Genomic DNA, 23,827 nt, shown 5'->3' with positions numbered 1-23,827 from the left:
GACATTGCCCGCGTGGATGCGATTCGCATAGCGGGACGCGCCCGCTCGCGAATCGCATCCCAAGTCACTTACCCATCCCGGTCCCCGGCTGTCACGTCCTGGCGCTCGCGGCTTCGCTCCATAGGGCGCGCGCGCGCCAGCTCTCTAAGATTTAAAGGGCCAGTGCACCAGTGATTGGTGCCTGGCCCAATCAGCCTAATTAGCTTCCACCTGCTCCCTGGCTATATTACCTCACTTCCCCTTCCCTTCCTTGCCGGATCTTGTTGCCTTGTGCCAGTGAAAGCGTTTAGTGTTGTCCAAAGCCTGTGTTCCAGATCTCCTGCTATCCTCATTGACTACGAACCTTGCCACCTGCCCCGACCTTCTGCTACGTCTGACCTTGCTTCTGCCTAGTCCTTCTGTCCCACGTCTTCTCAGCAGTCAGCGAGGTTGAGCCGTTGCTAGTGGATACGACCTGGTTGCTACTGCCGCAGCAAGACCATCCCGCTTTGCAGCGGGCTCTGGTGAACTCCAGTAGCCTCTTAGAACCGGTCCACTAGCACGGTCCACGCCAATCCCTCGCTGACACAGTGGATCCACATCCAGCTAGCCGAATCATAACACCCCCTACAGTACAGGGAGGTATTACATGTTCTGTACTCTTTACCTGTGCCAGGATTAGCTGCTCCTTTGGACACCAGGTGAGGGCGGCTCCATGTTACTTTTTAAGGACACACAGGCCCAGATTTATCAAAGAATGTCTACGGTAGATGTATCTTCCCAGGTTTATTTGGTCGGTGGGTTTGACTAGCGTGCATCTTATTTATCAAGAAGGTGCAGCAGGATGAGGAATTTTGCGCAGCTCTGCTGTGGTGGGAAAAGCTCTACTACATACACTTTTTCAAGACGCTTGTGAGGGAGGGAAGTAGACACTTTCCCGGGTCCTGAATTTGGCAGGTTAGGTGTTTTTACTTACTTTCACAGAGCTGCCGGGACATTTTTACTTCCATCTTAGACGCTGCAATCAAATTTGATTGCAATGTCTAAGGGGTTAAAGCCGGGCATCACAGTGATTGGTGATGTCTGGCATTAGAGATGGGTCCTGGTGCAGATAGCCTCCAGGACCACCCAGCTATGACCTGTGCTCAGCAACTGAGTGCATGTCATAGAAGGGGAGTGGGATGCTGTCACCCACAAGAGGTTAATGGTTGAATTGTGGAAGCTAGAAGTGATTCTCACGTCTACTGGTAGGTGGTGTAGCTTTGCGCCTAAAAAAGTACCTTTGCGCACAAAATAGTGACTTTTGACAAAAGTCGCAAATGCATGGTCAAAAAGAAAAAGTTCTACGGGTAGGCAAAGAGAGTGAAACTGTCTATATCAAAAGTCGCAAAAAATTCGCTAAATATGCTGCTTGCGCCTGAACTGCGCCAAAACACAGACAAAAAAAAAATGCTCTAAAAGCAATGATAAATCTCCCCCTGTGTGTACAGGACCCTGAAGAAGAACCCTGAATACCACCGCAGTGCTGGGCGGTATACCGGTATGGATTTTTGCCCATGCCGCTATACCGGTCGGGCCCCTCCCCCACCCTCCGAGTCAATAAAAAAAATTAAACTTCCCCGTAATGGGGGTGGTCCGGGCCATCCATCCTTCCTGTAGTGTCCGGCGGCATTCCGGGTGGAGAGTGAACCGGTACGGGCTGTACTTCTCCGGGGGTCATCTTCTCCACTCGAGGCAGGCTCCGGCCTAGTACGCTGCATAGACGCCGCTACGCCGTTACGTCAGGTGCGTCGCTGCGCACGGGCATCACTGTGCAGTGGCGTCTATGCTGCGTTACTAGACCGGAGCCTGCCCGGAGTGGAGAAGAGGACCCTCGGAGAAGGACAGCCCGGACCGGTTCACCCTCCACCCGGAATGCCGCCGGACACTACAGGAAGGAAGGATGTCCCAGACCACCCTGACAGGTAGGGGGAGAGAAGCGGGTGGTGGCGGCGGCGGCCTATGACACGGCAAAAGCCACTGCAGTGCATTGATTTTAAGCGCCCGCTTTAAATCAATGATCTGCAGCGGTGTCGCTGGGGGATAAATAGCCGATAACTTATACCGGAATATCGGTATAAGTTATCGGCTATCGGTCCTAACCTCCACCGATTATCGGTATCGGCCCTAAAAAAACGATATCGGTCGATCCCTAATAAGGACTTGCTTTATCTGTAAGTTATTATTACTTATTTTTCTTTAATCCTCACTGTTTTCTATTTTTGGATGACATTTTGGGAACTTCAGAACATATTTCCAGGTTTCCATAGAATTATGGTCTCAACATACAAAGGTTTAACATACAATGGTCAAATACCGATTAATATTGTAACTTGGGGGAGCACTGTACTTACCAGGACATAGAGCTGATCTGTATGAGCGTTTCCCATTTAGGGTGCGTTCACACTACGGAATTCCCGCGGAATTCCACAATCAGAACTCCGCGAGCGGAATTCCGCGGTGTGAACTTAACATTAGTGTGAATGGGTCTCCGCTAGACCCATTCACACTGCGGAAGTTCCACGGCGGACAATTCCGCAGCTGAAATTCTTCTGTGCAAATTCTTTGCGCGGATTCCGCGAGCACTGCATAGCCGTCAATGGTGACGGCTCAGTGCCCCGCGGCCTTAGCGCCGAAGCACGTTCGGCGGCGGCCGCCAGACGGAACCTCTGCTCGCGGAGCTCAGCGGGCGGAGGTTCCGTAGTGTGAACGCACCCTTAAGCAGACAGCTATTCATCTAAATGGCCGCCATGTCCCACTCCATTTCCCTTGCAAGGAAAATGATTGGCTGGCTGCAGCTTAACCTGGTCCAATCAGTGTTGGTACTTGGCACATGACTAGGGAAGATGTGCCGATCACCGAAGGGGAGTGTTATCCAACCAGGATGCCTCCAGCTGTTGCAAAACTACAACTTCCAGCGTGCCAGGACTGGAAGTTGTAGTTTTGCAACAGCTGGAGGCACCCTGGTAGGACAACACTGCAGTACATGTTCTTGTTTCCTGCAGCGCCTACAAGGGGACACTCGCTTCCTAATTTACACAGCCCCCATTGAAGTCGATGGGATCATATGACAAACTGATAAACAACTCCAATAAAATGCAATGATAAAAAGAAGACAAAGATGTTCTTCCTCTTCGATGTTTATCCTTGATAATATTCGGCTTATTACTCATACTGACTTCACTCCGTCTACGGCTCCATTTAGTCATTATGGCGTGACGCTATGTGTAAAATGACCTTGCGGAGGGAAAAAGAACATATGTCCTCTGTAATTTATTGCTTTTTCAATGACAGCGGTGGAGCTCGGGGTGTGAATACAGCTCGATCTGACATTATTGATTTGCAAATACTGCCCAAGTGAAGTATCAGAATGCACATGTTTATTATAAGGGGAATTACTGGAAATATTTGCACGTACAGTGATGTAACTATGTAGACTTATTGATGTTTCATCTTCATGAAATGTCATTCCCCTAAAATGATCATCACCTTAATAGGGGCTGTCCCAGCAATAACACTTATTCTGTGTCCACAGCATTGGAGATAGGTATTTGATCACCGTGGGTCTGACCACAGGGACCACCAGTAATCAGGAGGATGGGGGTCCTAAAGTTTCTCTCTGAATAGTGGTGGTCACTTCTGTTCCATTTACTGTCTATAGGACTTACAGCCCAGTGCACTTGGACAATGAATGGAGCTACAGTATGCAGCTTCCCTCTGACTTCATCCCGGCTACCCTCTCTGGAAGATGTGCAGAGAAACTGTGTCCCCTTCCCTGTAGCGGGGATGGAGTGGGAGGGAGCGGGGATGCTGATAACTGTGTCCTACTGTAAAGAAGAAAACTGTGTCCCTGTAGCTGAGGGTGTGCAGAGGGTGTGCGCGCGCCTCAGCCAATCACTGCCCAGGTCACATTCGGCTACAGGGGCACTGTATTCTTCATTACACCGGCAATGCATTCTGCCCTGTATTTAGCCGAAAAAATGTCCAATCTTTTAGCGGGTAAATTTCAGTGGTGGAGCTTTCTGTAGTGTGTGCTGTGCAGCAAAATCCAAGTGATAGCAATGAGACTAGATTTTTCAAGCAGAATTCTGCTCCAGAAAATTTGTAGTGTCCATGGGCCCTAACTACTCACATGGCAGACTTTACAAGTTGATTTACAGAAAAATTAAGTTCAGAAATTTAGTTGCAGCAGAGTCCAATTTTTGGGGGATTCTGCTGAACTGTGCACATGGCAGAATTTCTATGGCATAAACATGATGTTAACGCTGTAGACATGTCAATTCTTTTTGGGGAATCTGCTCGGAAATACATGGCCGTCTATAAAGATGACACATTTTTGAGCTTTCCTCAGACAAGAAAAAAAAACAATGTACACAATGACACAATATCATTTTTGAGGCATCTTAGTTGTGAGTGGTAGTGGTAAGTGCTTTGTATGCATAAGAATAATTATATATTTTTATATTATAGATGTTATTTGCAATACTGCTTCCAATTTTTGTATATTTTTCCTCTAGATGCTCGAGTCTGGAAAGGGAAATAAGAAGTCCGCCAGATAATTGTAGGTCATACAGAAGATCATCTACAACAGGGGTCTCAATCTCAAATTATCTGGGGGCCACTGGGGGTAGCAGCTGGGCCGCAAGCGCCCCTCACATACAATGCCCCCATCATGCGCCCCTCACATATAATGCCCCCATCATGTGCCCCTCATCATCCACCAGCAACCCCCCCCCCCCACCAGCAGTAGCACCCCCATCATCCAACAGCAACACCCCCCACCAGCAGTAACACCCCCATCATCCACCAGAAACACGACCACACCAGCAGTAGCATCCCCATTATCCACCAGCAACACCCCCCACCAGCAGTAGCACCCCAATCATCCACACGCAACACCTTTTCTCCACATTAGGTAGCCTTAGCACAGATTCCCCACATTAGGTAGCCTTAGCATAGATTCCCCACATTAGGTAGCCTTAGCACAGATTCCCCACATTAGGTAGCCGTGGCACAGATTCCCTACCAGGACAGCGCTACTTACATCTGGCTGCGGCTGCGGGGACTTCCTGGCGGAGGTGCGCTGTAAGTGATGTCATCACACGCGCTGCGCAGGACGTCGGCATCCCTCTGCGGTGCTTGCGATAACGTCACTCACCGCGCGCACCTCCGCCAGGAAGTCTCCGCAGGCAGATGTAAGTAGCAGTTTAGTGATGGGGAAAGACTGGTTGCCCCGTCATATGTGCACTGGGTCCTATGCAGCAATGTTTGACGAAGTGTGTGAAGTCTTCTGGCATTTAGCCTTGCTTGCCTGAAGCAGGACTAAATGCCTGAAGAAATCACCTTCCCGGTGCCTGGAACTACATGGCCCAGACATCGGGCAATACAAATTCCAGATCCCTGGGGTGGGCCATAAATTTCATGCCATTTACGGCCCACGGGCCAGGAGTTTGAGACCCCTAATCTACAAGTAGAGAAGACTTCATACAGCTAACAACTTCCCCACAACAGGCTTCCAGTAAGTCTGGCCCAAAAGCAGAAGTCAAGAAGCTGAAAGAAGTTTTCAAGAACCCCAGAACTTTACTGTGGGATCTACAGGTAAATTTCAGGACTACTGGTGTCAGAGCAAATAAGTCTTCTTAGAAAGAAGAATGTGAAATTACATCTACATGGGAAGTACCAGGAGAAAACTTTTTCTGTCCTGAAATACAAAATTTTAACCAAGAACACAAGGGAGATGGGGGTGGAATCTATCAACTGGCGTGCAATTGAAAAATTGTGTGTGCAGTGTGCTTTTATTTTGCACATTGCCTTGCAATATTTTTTATGTTGGCTGCAACTTTGAACGCCGCGTCTAAAGGGTTAACAGCACGCAGCACCGCCATCAGTGCTGCGCGCTATTAGCCACGGGTCCCGTGTTATAGAACGGGAGCGGACTCATGACGTGCAGGTATGTCATGGGTCCTAAAGGGGTTCTCCACCATAAGGTGATTTTAGTACGTACCTGGCAGACAGTAATGGACATGCTTAGGAAGGATCTGCGCTTGTCTTGGGGCTGAATGGCTATGTTGTGAGATTACCATAATACTGGGGCTAGCTTTTTGTGAACTGGTATTTCCTTTTTGAGTTTTCTTCTTTGCCTACAAATCCCATAATTCTATTTTCCTCCCTCCCACACATCAGCCACCCCACCCAATGAAACATAAATGAGCTGCAGCCATTCAAAAGACCTGTGGTTTCCAATCAGGGTGCCTACAGCTGTTGCATTAGTTGCAGATTGATCTCTCTCCCACCAAGCGATCGCTCCACCCATTGAAGCAGACAGGCTCCCTGTCATCAGCTGACTAGTGAGTCAGGTCTCGGCCTCATTGCAACCTGGGAAAAATCTGAGACAACAGTCATCTTGTATGCTGTTAAAAATAAAAATTGGGGTGAAAATCACTGAAGAATTGTGAGAAAACTGTCACACACAGGTACAGACACTATATTATAAACTACACTAACTTTACAGCCCCTGTAGCATAGTCAAATAAAAAAAAAAAAATCCTGGAATACTCCTTTAACCCCTTAAGCACCAAGGACGTACCGGTACGTCCTTGGTGCTGCTCTTCTGATATAACGGCGGGCCCGGCTCTTCTCATATCACGGCGGGCCCGGCGTCATAGTGAAGCCGGGACCCGCCTCTAATAGCGCGCAGTGCCAATCGCGGCGCCGCGTGCTATTAACCCTTTAGCCGTGCGCTCAGAGCTGAGCCACGCGGCTAAAAGTGAAAGTGAAAGTGGCCGGCTAGCTCAGTCGGGCTGTTCGGGATAGCCGCGGCAAAATCGCGGCATCCTGAACAGCTTACAGGACAGCGGGAGGGACCCTACCTGCCTCCTCGCTGTCCGATCGCCGAATGACTGCTCAGTGCCTGAGATCCAGGCATGAGCAGTCATGCGGCAGAATCGTTGATCACTGGTTTCTTATGAGAAACCAGTGATCAGCATAGAAGATCAGTGTGTGCAGTGTTATAGGTCCCGATGGGAGCTATAACACTGCAAAAAAAAAAGTGAACAAAAAAAGTGAATAAAGATCATTTAACTCCTCCCCTATTAAAAGTTTGAATCACCCCCCTTTTCCCATAAAAAAAAAAAACACGGTGTAAATAAAAACAAAAATAAACATATATGGTATCACCGCGTGCGGAAATGTCCGAATTATAAAAATATATCATTAATTAAACGGCTCGGTCAAATGCGTGCGCGCCAAAAAATTCCAAAGTCCAAAATAGTGAATTTTTGGTCACTTTTTATATCATTTAAAAATGAATAAAAAGTCAATAGGTCCTATCAATGCAAAAATGGTACCGTTAAAAACTTCAGATCACGGCGCAAAAAATGAGCCCTCATACCGCCCCATACACGGAAAAATAAAAAAGTTATAGGGGTCAGAAGATGACAATTTTAAACGTATTAATTTTCCTGCATGTAGTTATGATTTTTTCCAGAAGTCCGACAAAATCAAACCTATATAAATAGGGTATAATTTTAATCATATGGATCTACAGAATAAATATCAGGTGTCATTTTTACCAAAAAATGTACTACGTAGAAACGGAAGCCCCCAAAAGTTACAAAACAGCGTTTTGTTTTCAATTTTGTCGCACAATGATTTTTTTTCCCGTTTCACCGTAGATTTTTGGGTAAAATGACTGACGTCATTACAAAGTAGAATTGGTGGCGCAAAAAATAAGCCATCATACGGATTTTTAGGTGCAAAATTGAAAGAGTTATGATTTTTTAAAGGCAAGGAGCAAAAAGCGAAAATGCAAAAACGGAAAACCCCCCGGTCCTTAAGGGGTTAAATTCTTTAGAAATGCTATGGGAGGATTTCATATTGGGCTGTACATGCAATAAATGCATTGCACAACTGTCGAGTCACCATCCATCTTGACCGCAATTTTCTTCACTACATGGCCCCCGGCTTAACACTTGGTAATCATAGCTTCCAGTCTTCCTGAGCAGAGCTTCTTTGTAAGTATGGTAAGTTATGTGAGGTTGACTTTTCTAAGCTGCTGCAATGTGTCATAACATCTCCTGGGTATTCTGATTGTTTACATACACCACATGTAATTTTGTTTTTGTTGTGTTTGGCACCGCGCTACTTCTTACATTCCTCCTTTCCTTTTCACTAATTACTTTTCAGGCATATTGAGTAAATTAGTATAATCAAAGCAATAATCTGGAGACATCAGATCCAGAAAAACAGAATTCACACAGGGCACAAAACATTTGGTCAAAGTTGGCAAAATCTAAGAAACACAATATAAATATGAAGGGAGATTTAATAAGCAAAATGCTGCAGCATTGTGTCTGACACCTAATGTGTGTAGAACAAGAGATTGACTTAAGACAGAGAATTGTGTCTGTGGCCGGGTTCATACTGTGTGTTTCTTGCATTTTTTAAGTTGCCTTTTTCATTTTTGTTCACGTGGGCAAATTCCCTCCTGAAAATCAATGAATAAATGAATAGGGTGGTGCCAGTGCCCTTGTTCATTGGTATGTCCCTATACCCTGCGGCATTGCCCAATCAGAGCTGACAGTGCCAGAGTGTTCACACACCCAGTTAATGAGGGAATGGGTAATATCTAGTTGTCAGTGTATATATGTATATCTGAAGGAGGAAGAACAGAGGAAGAGGAACAGAGGAAAAACAAGAGTTGTTACGGATGTAGCGACTACCAACATTGCTTGCGGCATGCTACTCTGCTTCTGCAGTGCGCTACATTATCAATGTAGCCTGGTTTGGAATGTATGTACAAGAGCAAGGATTCTTGTTTATCCTCGTACTCCATGCTCCTGTACAATACTAAGCAGTGATGCATACAGTACAGTACACATCACTGCTCACTTTGCATTTTCCCAGCCAGTTCCAGATGTGAGAGTGCAGTGTCCCTGTGTTCCAGTTACAATATCTGTGAGGTAGCATACACTGAGGTCTCACAGCTGTTTAAGGGTTGAATATTTAAATATTGTATCAGATGATTCATTGGTCACATGATACACTTCCCAGCTAAGCTTCTATTTAGAAAGTTCCAGAAAGGCTATTTGAAGAGTTTCTAGTCCAACTTCCTCTCCCTAGAGGGCTGAACCCAAACCAGTGAGTTATGGTATGGCTAAGGCCACAGCAACATCCGTAGCTCTGCTCCTGCTAGGCAGACATACACCTAGCCTTTGTCGTAGGACCAGTAAAGGAGGGTGAGAGAGACATAAAGAGACTGAAAGAGAAAGAGAGAAAGATATTAAGTCAAGCAAGTCCCAAGTCATGTTCCAGTTACAAGAACATCACACCTGTGACAGATCTGGGTCGTGTTTGCAGTTATCTGGGCGCTGTACAGAGTTTGAAGGATTATGCCTAAAAGGTTGTCTCCATTGCATGCTGTGAGGTCATTGGGCTTCAAGTTCTAGCTCCAAGAAAGCGTGTTGCTTGGCAAGAGGAGAAAGCTGATTAAGGACCCCTCTGCATACACTGATCTCTTTAGAGAGTTGGTGCTGTGTGTCTCAGCATGTCACAGAAGTTCTTCAGTGTATGTCCTAAACATAGGGTAGCCACAAACCTGTGAATAAAAGTGTAAGTATCTGCACCACAGTAAGTCAACCTGTCACGGTAGACAGCTTTTAATTGGACTGTTCTAGTTTCTTATCCGCAGCTATATTTTTACTAGTATACCACTTACACCAGAGACTTTCCAGTCATTTTATCTGCTATTCAAACAACTCTTAGAGGGCCAACTCTAAGCTCATCTGCTTAAAAAGTGTGAAATTCAACTCTGTACTTAAAAGACAGTGCTATAACTGGATTTACCCAGAACACTCAGTAAACTTCAAAGTTATTTCCCCATAATACCAGTGTCTGGAGTTCTCATTCCTGCACTATGGGAAACAACCCTTTGACAAAAGCATTGTTGGGCTTACAGGAGCCCCTCAGGTTAGGTACACCACCCTGTCACGTGACAGTACCATCTACATCCCCAAGGGACTACGACTCCCAGCAAGCCTGCACTCATCATCCCCTGGAGTACCACGAGAGCATCCGGCCTACTGAATGCACAACTGAGGATGAGATACAAGTGAGCAGCAGTTTAAACAGTACTGAATGAACACCTGGGCCGAGGAATGTGCAGCTGCTTCTGGGGCCTAGATACAAGTTAGCGATGATTCATACAGTACTATGTGCATCATCACTCACACCTGCCGAGCTAGATGTGCACGCACCTGCCCTGCAAATGTAAACTGAGCCGCGATGCATACTGTAAGTACACAATTGTCAACAATTCTTGCGGGCTTCTAACACGATATAGTGCTGAAACACACAAGATGGCGTGCGTTACATCTCTACTTCATGAGGAATGTAAGCATTTCACTTTAATACTGTGGTGTCGAAAAGCAGGATAAAGACAACTCTTTAATATACAACTCATTCCAATTCTGTGGGGACATTTGGGACACAGAATGAGTGTTCATTTCCTGAATGTCTTGTGTGGAAGGTCTTCTCTGAATATGTAGATATGCCTGGGTATAGAATCGATGTTTTGTTTACATGGGGGAGCACGTGTTGCCCACTACTGGTGAGAAGAGGGAGAATCAGGATGAAGTGTATATTATTGCCTCCGGGGCACCATATTTAAAAAGACTCCAAAAAAGGGGTCCTTTGTAACTTAAAGGGGTACTCCTCCCCTAGACATCTTATCCCCTATCCTTGGATAGGGGATAAGATGTCTAGGGGTGAAGTACCCCTTTAAACTTGACTATGCACAGGTCCGCAGGTGCTATACATGGTGTGGAGGCAGTAGTCGTTCTGGATAACAATAATATAAAATTATCTGGTGGGCAGGAGGTCCTTAACATCTCACAGGCTAAAGAAGACACCCATCCATCAAGATCAACCTTTCCTTGATCAATATACAATAATAAACTATTTATAACCATCATTTCCATTAGTCATAAGATAAGCCTCTTATGCATCTTACCAGCCATTACTACCTTGTGGGATGGGGCATTCCATTTGCCTCCCTCTGAATGTACGTTTATATTATAAAAAACTAAATGATCCAGCACTTTGAGATACTGCAGCTTTATTGGTGAATCCTCATTAAAAAACAGCATGGAACAACTTCAACACTTCACATGGTCTGACACATCTTGCGCTCGAAACGCGTCAAGATGTGTCAGACCATGTGAAGTGTTGAAGTTGTTCCATGCTGTTTTTTAATGAGGATTCACCAATAAAGCTGCAGTTTCTCAAAGTGCTGGATCATTTCGTTTTTTTCCTACCATTTGGACACGGAGAGTCTGGGTGTGGATCCGTACACGAGACATGGCAGGTGAGCCGGACTTTCTTCACGTTTCTATTATACATACTTTCTGGGCAGTGGTGATACAGGACAATTTCTAGTATACTCTTCCAGGTAACATTCACACTGCAACAGTTTGAGCAATATTTGCAAGTCAAAACCACGAGTGGACACAAAACACAATAAAGAGGCAAATCTTTCCATCATAATTCCATCTCTTTGGTTTGCAAATACAGACCAAAATGCTGCTGTGTGAAGATGGCCTTATGCAGCGTTCCAGTACAGTATATGTCATAGAATTAGTTGCACCATATGTAAAATGCACTTTAATGCTATGTAACAGTATGGCAGATGGTATAAAGGTGTTAAAAGGGTTATCCAGCAGTAGGGGTGAGTGGGTTGTGAAGTTTGCTACCTTGTACTGGGACACTATGGCCCACATTTATCATTGTAGGTGTAAGCGAAGCATTTTACTACACCTTTTTTTGTGTGCTGGTAATGTGTAGGAGCACCACATTTATCAAATGGTCACACTAGATACATTTTGTGCAGGTCACATTTTCTGAAATTTCTCTCTTCACATACACCATAAAGCTACGCCAGGTCTGGGATGGTGTAGTTTTAGAGACTTTTCAGTGGCTTTGCGCCTTTTTTGCTCTTTTTTTTACAAAAAGGTGCAGTTCATTAATCCCTTCCATATCATGTGTATTGCCAGAATCAGTGGATTGCAACTCAAAAATCAGCAGAAATGTGTAAACAAAAAGGCGCAAAAAAGGCGCAAATAAACCCTGCTCTAAAGACAATGATAAATGTCGGCCAATGTGTCATACCGCCGCTCAGCTAATCATTTTTTTTTTTTTAATCTATGGCAGAATGGTCATAGTTCCCAATCCCCCAATAACCCCTTTAAACTTATTAAGGCCCCTTTTAATCTGCCGTCATGACACGGCAGTGTGGCCACCGTCTGGGAATCCGGGGAGAATAGCATGAGAAAAAAATACTGCAAAAGGACATCTTTTTCTCCCGCTACTCCTGCCACAAGACAATGGCGCCCGACGGACCCCATTGACTATAATGGGATCCATCGGGACCTGTTGTTGCCCGTTGTGCCCCGTCCAGATAATGGCTGTTAAAGTAAAGAAAAAAAAAAAGAGCTTACTTACTATCAAACATACACTTATTGCTCTCTACTGCCACCTCTGGTGAACAGCATTATCATAGTTAACCTTCTGGAATTTACTAGAACCCTCTAGAATCTTTTATCATATAAGTGAGGTTATTATCCATTAGCTCCCTATATAAGTCTAACTTCCCCAGGTTGACTCTAGACCACATGGTCTCAAGGTTTATTTGTTGTCTTTGGCTTCAGTGTTTTAATGTCTGGAGTTTGAGCATAGTTGCTAAAAATTACTAAGATCGCATATATATCAATACTGGCCGCTATGCTGATGACTAAAAATATCCTGCATCAGGATTTTACCATGACCTGAAAAACGTATTTCTTCTATTTCTGAATTTCTCTAGAAGTGGGGGTATAACAATTCCCAAGCTGTCTGTACCTTTGTGGACCTCAGGTCAGGCCCGATGAATATGTTTTTGTTGCCAACCTGCAGTGTTTTTAAAGTCTTTTCAGGGGATCAACCATCTCAGGAACTGCTCAACAAAACATCTATACCCCTTAGCTTCTTCAGTACCATCTGCCATCATCTACCTCAGGTACTGTTGTGGTTGGAACTATTTAACATCTGTGCCTTCACTTTGTGGAAAAAGTTCAGTAAAAGTTACCCGTTATGTTGCAAAACCCTTTGAGTCCCGTTGTCTTGGTTTCTACTACATAGATAACACCAAGGGCCATCCTTTAAGGTTCATTCATGCATCGTTTTTGCAACATAGTTCCCGTATCAGGTGTTTGATGAAAAACAGATTCCTCAAAACCTGAATAAACTGTATCAAAATTTGTGTACAAATTTCAACCCGTATACAGTTAAAAACCGTATACGGTTTGAAAAATGATGTCCGGTTGCATCCGTTTTGTTAAGAGAAAAACATATATGTTTTTAACTTTTCACTCCATTTTGAATAAAGTTTCACTTGTTTGATTGAAATTCCAAGAAAAAAAATTGTGCAAAGTCAAAAATCGGATGGTGAAAACCGGATGGAACCGTACGCACATACGGTTCTGTATGGTTCCCATTGACTCCCATGTTAAAAAAAAAAACTTATACGGTTTAATAAAGTTTTTCACCCGGACCAAAAAACGTGGTAGACTACGGATTTGGGTACGGGGAAGAAAAACTGACAAAACCGTACAGGATGCCAAACGGACACAACCTGATGCCTCTTTTGGTATATGGTTTTCAATGGAGAGTCAATGCATACGGTTTTCAATATGGTTCCGTACGGTTTTCACATTGAAAATGTATATGGGAACTGTATTGCAAAAATGTGGTGTGAATGCACCCTAACCCAGTCCAGAATTTCACCAGGGAAGAGTCTCAGGGGGATATAGATGTTACAGTTACAGTAGCGCAGCCCCTCTGCTTTACAATTCAATGTGGTAACTCTAAGGGAATAATGGGGCCCAAGTGTCAACTCCAGGGACATGTGACGTCTCCACTCCTGAGTGGGACTGCTTGTATCAGCGGACTGTGTCCTATCACCATGTCCACCCTGGGGCACCACTAGGGTTGCCACCTGGCCGGTATTTTACCGGCACAGCCGGTATTTAAGGACCCTGCCGTTATTTTTGTATTAAAAATACCGGTCATGCAACCAGTTCTCCAACTCCCGGAATGTTGCACCATATACTATACCAACGTTTCCCAACCAGAACGCCTCTAACTGTTGCAAAACTACAACTCCCAGCATGCCGGACAGCCAACGGCTGTCCGGGCATGCTGGGAGTTGTAGTTTTGCAACAGCTGGAGGCACCCCTGGTTGGGAAACATTGACCTATACTATATACTGCTATATAGTCCAACATGCTGGGAGTTGTAGTTTTTGCTTGGGGCAGCTTCTGAGCCACAGGCTGTATCAGGGCATGCTGGGAGTTGTACTTAATTAACTAACGGCAACTCCAGAATTTTATTTAAAAAAGTGAACAAAAAGGTCACATCAAAACAAAAATGGTACAGTTAAAATCTACAAACTGGGGCGCAAAAAATTAGCCTCATGCATCCCCGTATAAGGAGAAGTAAAAAAGTTATGGGGATCAGAATAGGACAAAATTCCCCCCATATATGTGTATCCTCTGATGTCACGCATATATAATTATGTGGTGGCCCAGTACAGGAGTTGCACCCCTGTACCATTGCTGCCCTGTCAGGTGGACTCTACTTCAGAGACCCCTGGGCCCCTCCATAAACAGTACTAAGTGCCTATGTTATTCAATGTAAAGTGTATATATTGTTATGTACCTTTAAATACTGTTTGTCATGTGTTGTAACCAGGGAAGGTACCAGTGACCATGTGACCTATAGCGTGACCTATGGGACCCCTCCAACGTGTACTCCATATAAACCCTGTGTGGAGCTAGTTCATTCTCTTCTCTTTGAGTCTTTGCTGAGATTCAGTACAGTCAAGTCCTGAGAGAGTGTCTGGTGTCCTGAGGAGGCCCAAAGTCTACCACGCAGCCACACTTCCACAAGTCTACTGCCCCACAGGTGAACGTCAAAACCTGGTAAGCTGCAAACAGGGTGAAGTCTGTCTAGTCAGCCTCAGTCAAGTCAGGCAAGATTAATCTGTGTCAAGTCAGCGTGTCTATCTCAATAAAGCTGCCGTTGTTTCATAACTTGGTGTCTGAGTCATTATTTGCCCCGTGCCTAGCCCAGGATCCAGCGGTATACCTTTGGTGAAGAGGTTAAACCATGCCCTGGCATCATGAACGCAAGGGGTTAATGCCATCTGCCCCTAGGGTAATTCCATCTGCCCTCATCACACCCTCACCATAATTAATTATGTAAATTATCATGGCCGGTATTTTAAATTTTTTTTTTGCAAGAAAGGTGGCAACCCTGGGCATCACACTTAAGCCTACCTTGAGAAACCAATACATATAGACTTACCTTTATATTCTAGCCCCACCCTCTGGCATGACCTAACAGCTGTAGCCTGCTAAGGTATGCTGGGAGTTGTAGTTTCCCAAAATCCACAGGCTGCAGATCACTCTTCTAAACATATGGAGGTATCTGAATAATGTTGGCCCAGGTAGGTCCTGATGGGAGACATTTCTTGTAGATATCCATGTTTTGCTACCTTTTCTGTTATTCTGCCCATACAGACCAGAGCTGTTTATATATTTTTATTCCATATTTTATGATCCAGTGTTCTATGGTACACAAACAGCACTGTGTATGGTTGAATGGGCATAGTATTTACAAAACACTGCACACCAGAGGCAGGAAATACGGATTTGTCCTTCATCTAATATCAAGAGATTTTGGAGGATTGTACATTGCTTACAGATCCATGTCACACTTTAAATGGTTAAAGGGGTATTCCATGAAAAAACTTTTTTTTATATATCAACTGGCTCCAGAAAGTTAAACAGATTTGTAAATTACTTCTATTAAAAAATCTTAATCCTTTCAATAATTATCAACTGCTGAAGTTGAGTTGTTGTTTTCTGTCTGGCAACAGTGTGCAGTTTCCGAGACAAGCAGAGATGTCAGCAGAGAGCAGAGTAGAAGAGGTTTGCTATGGGGATTTGCTTCTAAACTGGGCGGTTCCCGAGACACGTGTCATCAGAGAGCACTCAGACAGAAAAAAACAGCTCAAATTCAGCAGCTCATAAGTACTGAAAGGATTAAAAAATTTTAATAGAAGTAATTTACAAATCTGTTTAACTTTCTGGAGCCAGTTGATATATAAAAAAAAGTTTTTTCCTGGATAACCCCTTTAACAAACTGCACTTGACCTTCCTTTTTGCATGCCCTTCTGGGGTCCTGAGCCCACATCATTCCCCAAATGTTCTTCTCGGTATAGACATTGGGGTTCACACCTTTATCCTGGTACACAATGTCTACATAAAAAGGTCCAAACCATTATAAGTCAGTGCCCTGATGTTCTATCATATTGCTTCATATTTCTTGCAAAACATAGCATTAAATGAGATGTCCAATTTTGACAATTCTCGCTTATTAGAAGGGTCCCCCAACATTAAACTGATGACACAATACCCCCCTTGCTGGGACCTCCATCGATTAGCTGTGATTTGTGGGAAATCTTGTCAGTACGTGTTCAGTATCCCTGCGGCGCCACCACAGGGCAAATAAAGCATTACCCAGAGCCCATTCCAATTATTGGGCTGTTGGTTGCAGGACAGGACAGGTCCTCCAGAGTGAAAGACACTCTTTCTCATCAGTCTCTTACTCTGGCTTACAGATAAGGGTCTATTAAAGGGGTACTCCGCTGCTCAGCATTTGGAACAAATTGTTCCGCTGGAGCCAACGTTGGGAGCTAGTGACATCATAGCTCCGCCCTCTCATGATGTCACACCCCGCCCCCTCAATGCAAGTCTATGGGAGGGGGCGTGACAGCCGTCATGCCCCCTCCCATAGACTTGCATTGAGGGGGCGGGGTGGGACATCATGAGGGGGCGGGGCTATGATGTCACGAGCTCCCGATGCCGGCTCCAGCGTTCAGAACAGTTTATTCCAAACGCTGAGCAGCGGAGTACCCCTTTAAATGAGCACTGTCATAATCAATATGTGATACATCTTGGCAAAACATTAACCTGTCTAATATACTTACTAAAAATGCTTTATCTCCTTGTTATTTAAATAATACCACTAGGGGTCCCCATACCATCCAGAACATAATCCTATCCAGCTGCAGCATCATCTTTGTCCCAAGCACAGGCTGGGACAAAGTCCAGGAAGTGAGGGCGGGAATAGCACTCCTCTGTGCACACTCCTGTCCTATCAGACTGCAGCATGAAAACAGAGAGGAGTGGGTTACAGGGCAGCCTCCAGTGATTGGATGAAGAGACCCAGCCCAGCAGACTCAGGCAGGAAGTGAATGCATGGTGTGTTAGGGGGAGTTCAGTGCTTGCCATGGATACGCCCCTTCCTGAGCAGCAGATGTCAGAATGAGTGAGCAGCAGAACAGAGGGATTTGTGACGAAATACAGAAGCTAGACACATAAAAAGACATGTCAAGTATCTGCATGACCTAGTGAGTAACATATACAAAAAGCAGAGAGATGGACAGGCACTGTGAAGGACTTCTAGTCCCAGTGGGTGCTCAGTTCCAGGGGACCTGACTCAGTAATTGCAGAAAATAGAAGGTAATGAAGCAGCACTCCAAACAGGATTCAAATCCAAAAGGTGTTTTATTCAAACATCAGAAGAGGTGCGATGTTTCGGTCCTTTAGCATGGACCTTTCTCAAGCTTGTGGAAGGTCCATGCTATAGGACAGAAATGTTGCACCTCTCCTGATTATGGATTTGAATCCTGTTTGGAGTGCTGCTTCATTACCTTCTATTTTCTGTGAGTAACAAATAGATGCATTATATTTTTTCGGTGATAGGACAGGCACACTTTAACTCAGAATACCCTAATAGGGTGTATAACATATTTTCTACACTAAACAACCCATTTATAGGCTTATTAATCCCTAACATTAATGGCATACCCCCAGGAGAAGACAAACAGAATGACGGGACAGTTTATGACTTATTTATGAACACAGTATTTTATTGTCTTACATAAAAGATGTACAGTTCATCATAAAGCGGGTTTATTCCATGATTTATAGTATTCTCCCTCCAGATTTTGGCGTCTAAGACTCAAGATTTTACCTTTAATTCCATTTTTATTAACCTGATAAGACTCGCTTTTGCCAATCTTTCTTCACAGTATATTAAATTATTTGTATTATTTTTTTCAAAAATTGTATGTAGTGGTATATTTAGACTTCTTTTTTTTTGGTTTGTCGATCCACTCCTCCCCATTTTGAAGTTATGGGATCTTTAATTCCAATCTAACAGATTCATGAATCCATCAGAAGGGTGCACATAATTATAATGCGCTGGAGGTATGGGCGGGCTTATCTGGCAGAGGGGCATGAATAACTTACTTTCCTGTAGTACGCGCTCCCTTCGCTTCCTTCTGACGTAGATAACAGGATCATGCAAGACTATGTCAGAAGGAAAACAAGGAGAGTGCATACTACAGGGAAGTAATTAATTAAAGGGGTATTCCGGGCAAAAACATTTTATCCCCTATCCAAAGGATGGGGGATAAGATGTCTGAACACGGGGGGCCCGCCGCTGGGACCCCCCACGATCTCCCTGCTGCACCCGCATTCTATGCGGGAGCTGTGTCGCCAGTGTCCAAAACCTCCGGGTTTCCGAAATAGGGACGTAATGTCCGGAATAGGGACGTAATGTCACGCCACACCCCCTCCATTCATGTCTATGGGCGTGCCCCCCACGATCAGACATATTATCCCCTATCCTTTAAATAGGGGATAAAATGTTTTTGCCTGGAATACCCCTTTAAGCATGCCTATCTGATGGGTTCAGGAATCTGTCAGATAGGAATTTAACACTGCGTAACTCAGGAATTAGGATGGGGAGGGGTGTTGTAAAAAGTTATGTGATCAGGCCCCAGTAAGGAATCTACACATACCAGTACATAGCGATTTTAGAAATGATTACAGGTCCTCTTGAAATGGGCACTATCAGAATGAAAAAAGTTTTTAAATGTTGTACATCTTGGCAAAACATTACCATTTCTAATATACTTCATAAGAAAATGTTCTTTTTATAAAAATGATAGTTTATAAAGAAAGACCACTAGGGGTCCCCATACCATCTAGAACATAGTCCTGTCCAAGCACAGCCTGGGACAAAGTCCAGTAAGTGAGGGTGGGACTAGCACTCCTGTTACGCCGAGCGCTCCGGGTCCCTTCTCCTCCCCGGAGCGCTCACGGCGTCTCTCTCTCTGCAGCGCTCCGGTCAGACCCGCTGACCGGGAGCGCTGCACTGACATTGCCGGCGGGGATGCGATTCGCATAGCGGGACGCGCCCGCTCGCGAATCGCATCCCAAGTGACTTACCCGTCCCGGTCCCCGGCTGTCATGTTCTGGTGCGCGGCTCCGCTCTCTAGGGCGCGCGCGCGCCAGTTCTCTTAGATTTAAAGGGCCAGTGCACCAATGATTGGTGCCTGGCCCAATCAGTCTAATTAGCTTCCACCTGCTCCCTGGCTATATTACCTCACTTCCCCTGTACTCCCTTGCCGGATCTTGTTGCCTTGTGCCAGAGAAAGCGTTTAGTGTTGTCGAAAGCCTGTGTTCCAGATCTCCTGCTATCCTCATTGACTACGAACCTTGCCGCCTGCCCCGACCTTCTGCTACGTCTGACCTTGCCTCTGCCTAGTCCTTCTGTCCCACGCCTTCTCAGCAGTCAGCGAGGTTGAGCCGTTGCCGGTGGATACAACCTGGTTGTTACCGCCGCAGTTGGTGAAAACCAGTAGCAACTTAGAACCGGTCCACCGACACGGTCCACGCCAATCCCTCGCTCACACAGAGGATCCACATCCAGCCTGCCGAATCGTAACAACTCCTCTGTGCTCACTACTGTCCTGCCTATCAGATTCATGTCTGAAAACAGAAATGAGGGGGTTACAGAGAAGCCTGCAGTGGTTGGATGAAGAGACCCAGCACAGCACAGCAGCACAGAGAAAGATGAGTCGTGCACAGTGAGAACACGCCCTCCCCAGAGCACAGAATGATAAACCAAGTGAGCAACAGATAGAAGGTGTTTGTGAGAAAAATATAGGTGCTTGACATATAACAATTGTATCAGAATTAAGTACTGAGTACAGTTTGTTAAATAGCATGATGCATGGAAGTATAGTGGATTAGTATGTACTAATATAAATTCTTACACTAAAATGTCTATTTTTTCCTAAACTGCATTGTTTATCATCCTCCAGCTGAACTGCTCCCTCCTCCTTCACCTGAAATGCTCCTTCCCCCTCCCATCGAGAATCGAAGATGGCGCTGGAATGTAGAGATAAGGAATGCTACTTTCTAGAAAAGTATGCAGAAGGAGATATAACCAATAATGTACTTTTAACACCCAATTCACACAAACCCTTTTGCAGACGTCACTATCATATATATAAACCTTGTACAGTCTCTTTCTGGTTTAAAAAAAGAAAGTATCATATTGTGGTGTCCCAGTACAGGACTTGGTCCTGTCCCTTTGTCTGGAGTCCCCTCTGCCAGAGTCCCTTCATGGTAATGGGCTCTCCTGAAGGGCTAACCCCTAGTCGCCTCTTAATATGGTAATATTTAATGTATATATTTATATATTTAATTAATCTAGGATACCTCTGTATAGGAACTTAGAGGTCACGTGCCTTTTATTTATGTTATGCTATGGTTCAAGGATCTTTGGGTCATGTGTAGTGTTGAGCGGCATAGGCCATATTCGAATTCGCGAATATTCGCGAATATATGGACGAATATTCGTCATATTCGCGAATATTCGCATATTCATAATATTCTCATTTTATTTTCGCATATTCAAATATTCGCGTGTGCGAAAATTAACATATGCGAAAATTTGCATATACAAAATTAACATAAGAGAAAATTTGCATACGCGAAAATTAGCATATGCAATATTCGCATATGCGAAAATTCGCACGCCAGTCTCACACAGTAGTATTAGAGCCTTCATTACACCACACAAGCTGGAAGCAGAGAGGGATGATCACTGTGATGTGTACTGTGAAAAAAAAAAAAAATATATGAATATTCGTAATTACGAATATATAGCGCTATATTCGCGAATATTCGCGAATTCGCGAATATGCGATATTCGCGAATAAAATTCGAATTGCGAATATTCGCGAGCAACACTAGTCATGTGATATACCCAGAGTTCCAGAGGTCAGGACTGACAGGTTTGGCTATCCAATGAGCTTTGTCTACCCCCTTAATATATAAGGGGCTGCTGCCACTAGATTCCCTCTCTTGGTTCCTGCACTTCAAAGCAAGCACACCAATCTATATCTCATCATCAATTAAAGCTAGGCCTGAAGCCTTATCTTCAGCAGCCACTAAACCGTGAGTTATCTAGTTCAAAACTACTAAAATCCTTTTTGACTACTACAACTCAATTATCATAAATTCAGTAACACAGTGGCTAGCAAATCAAAGCTCATTGCTCCCAGCAAACCCGTGAGGAACCTAAACTACGGTCCACTACACAAAGACTGTTTTGTTATCTGCAGTTGCATAAAATATGCAGTAATGTTTATTCCGGTTTTCATCAATATCTGCTGTGGACATTCCTTTATTCTTCCCTACCGTTTATGGGACGGTTGGCGGTAGGACCTTAACCCTAAGGAAACCTCACCCTGGCGTCACGACAATATAGGGTTAATACCAATACCCTACACTACCACTCGCAACACCCCATTGCATCCTTCCACCCCGGCACCACAATATTGTGTTGTACTTTCTAGCGTGTGCACCACTTCTGATAAACCTAATCAGGAGGGGGGCAGATCTTCACTGGGTAAAACCAGGATCTACTTCAGAAGCTGCACAGTTAGTTTTGCATAGGACAGAAGGTTGTCCTAGAGAATTCTCTTTGACAAGTTGTCAACCTTTTCTGGCTGCTGGAACCCCTGGGAATTAGCGGTCACCACCTGGGAAGGCTGCCAGCATGTTCACCTTCTGATGCAGGGAGAATGTGATAGTGCTTGGTGCCCAATGAAGGGCAGAAGGCAAATAAGGCTATGGACGTGGGGTTAGAAGAGACAAAGTCATAAATCCCATTGTAAAATTTTAAGTCCTCTGTTCAAGATCCTCATCTCTTGGCCAGTGTGGAGAATGGTTACAAAGAGCGTCTCCTGCTCTGGAGGACCTGTATTGTCCTACATTACAAAGACAATTCACTGATTTGAATGGACACAGTGTAATGCGCCATTTCTCCTGTGGTAGCGCTGTGGGAAAATAAGCAGATAACAGCTGATCACTGCATGTCCTAGTACAGCGGTTCTTGTTGGAGGTACTGAACCCCACCAGTTTCATATGTGCATTCACCGAACCCTTCTTAATTGGAAAAATAAAATATGATTTTTTTCAAATTCAAAAACTAGGAGGTAGATATTAAAGTATATATTTATACATAGGTGCACAAAACCATTAAGAACAAAACCATTAAGACACATTAGGCAGGCAGTGTTCCCCCCACATTAGGTAGACAGTGTTCCCCCACATTAGACAGGCAGTGTTCCCCCACATTAGGCAGACAGAGTTCCCCTATATTAGGCAGGCAGTGTTCCCCCACATTAGGTAGGCAGTGTTCCCCCACATTAGGCAGGCAGTGTTCCCCCACATTAGGCAGGCAGTGTTCCCCCACATTAGGTAGGCAGTGTCCCCCCACATTAGGCAGGCAGTGTTCCCCCGCATTAGGTAGGCAGTGTTCCCCCACATTAGGCAGGCAGTGTTCCCCCACATTAGGCAGGCAGTGTTCTCCCACATTAGGCAGGCAGTGTTCCCCCACATTAGGCAAGCAGTGTTCCCCCACATTATGTAGGCCAGTGGCCTTCAACTTGCAGACCTCCAGATGTTGCAAAACTACAACTCCCAGCGTGCCCGGACAGCCAACGGCTGTCCGGGCATGCTGGGAGTTGTAGTTTTGCAATATCTGGAGGTCCACAGGTTGAAGACCACTGATGTAGGCAGTGTTCCCCCACAGACATACAGCCTCCAGCCATATACAGTGTATGCCTGTGTACTGCCCACTTCAGTGCTCCGACCACCACTCCGGCTATAGCAGTAGGTCTCGGGACCGGCAGGCAGTGTTCCCCCACATTAGGCAGGCAGTGTTCTCCCACATTAGGCAGGCAGTGTTCCCCCACATTAGGCAAGCAGTGTTCCCCCACATTATGTAGGCCAGTGGCCTTCAACTTGCAGACCTCCAGATGTTGCAAAACTACAACTCCCAGCGTGCCCGGACAGCCAACGGCTGTCCGGGCATGCTGGGAGTTGTAGTTTTGCAATATCTGGAGGTCCACAGGTTGAAGACCACTGATGTAGGCAGTGTTCCCCCACAGACATACAGCCTCCAGCCATATACAGTGTATGCCTGTGTACTGCCCACTTCAGTGCTCCGACCACCACTCCGGCTATAGCAGTAGGTCTCGGGACCGGTGGTCGGAGCACCGAAGATGACGTGCCGCTGGTCACTTACCAAGCTGGCCAGAGCGCGTCTTCCTCCTTCTCCATCCTCCAGTCCTTGGCACCTTCGTTTCCATGGGCGCACGCACGGGACATCAGTGACGTCCCGGCGTGCGCTATGTCCCGGAGGCCTTGCATTTTTAAACTTAACGCGGGGCCGCAGGGAGTTAATAGTGATGGGGGGAATTGCCCCCTCGCTACAGGACAGGCAAACACCGGCTCTGCTCGGGGCCCCAAGCAATTGCTTGGTTTGCCTGTCCTGGTGCGACCTC

General features: G+C 45.2%; 1 protein-coding gene across 2 annotated transcripts in view; it reads right to left on the bottom strand.

The window, feature by feature from the left end:
• The window catches only part of OXR1 (oxidation resistance 1), a 618,048-nt gene that overhangs the window by 203,642 nt on the left and 390,579 nt on the right, over window positions 1-23,827 (bottom strand). The window lies entirely within an intron of this gene.

This window comes from Hyla sarda, chromosome 5 (genome assembly GCF_029499605.1).
Source record: "Hyla sarda isolate aHylSar1 chromosome 5, aHylSar1.hap1, whole genome shotgun sequence".
In the NCBI taxonomy this organism is placed as follows: Eukaryota; Metazoa; Chordata; class Amphibia; order Anura; family Hylidae; genus Hyla; species Hyla sarda.
This window is presented reverse-complemented; position numbering and strand designations above follow the sequence as displayed.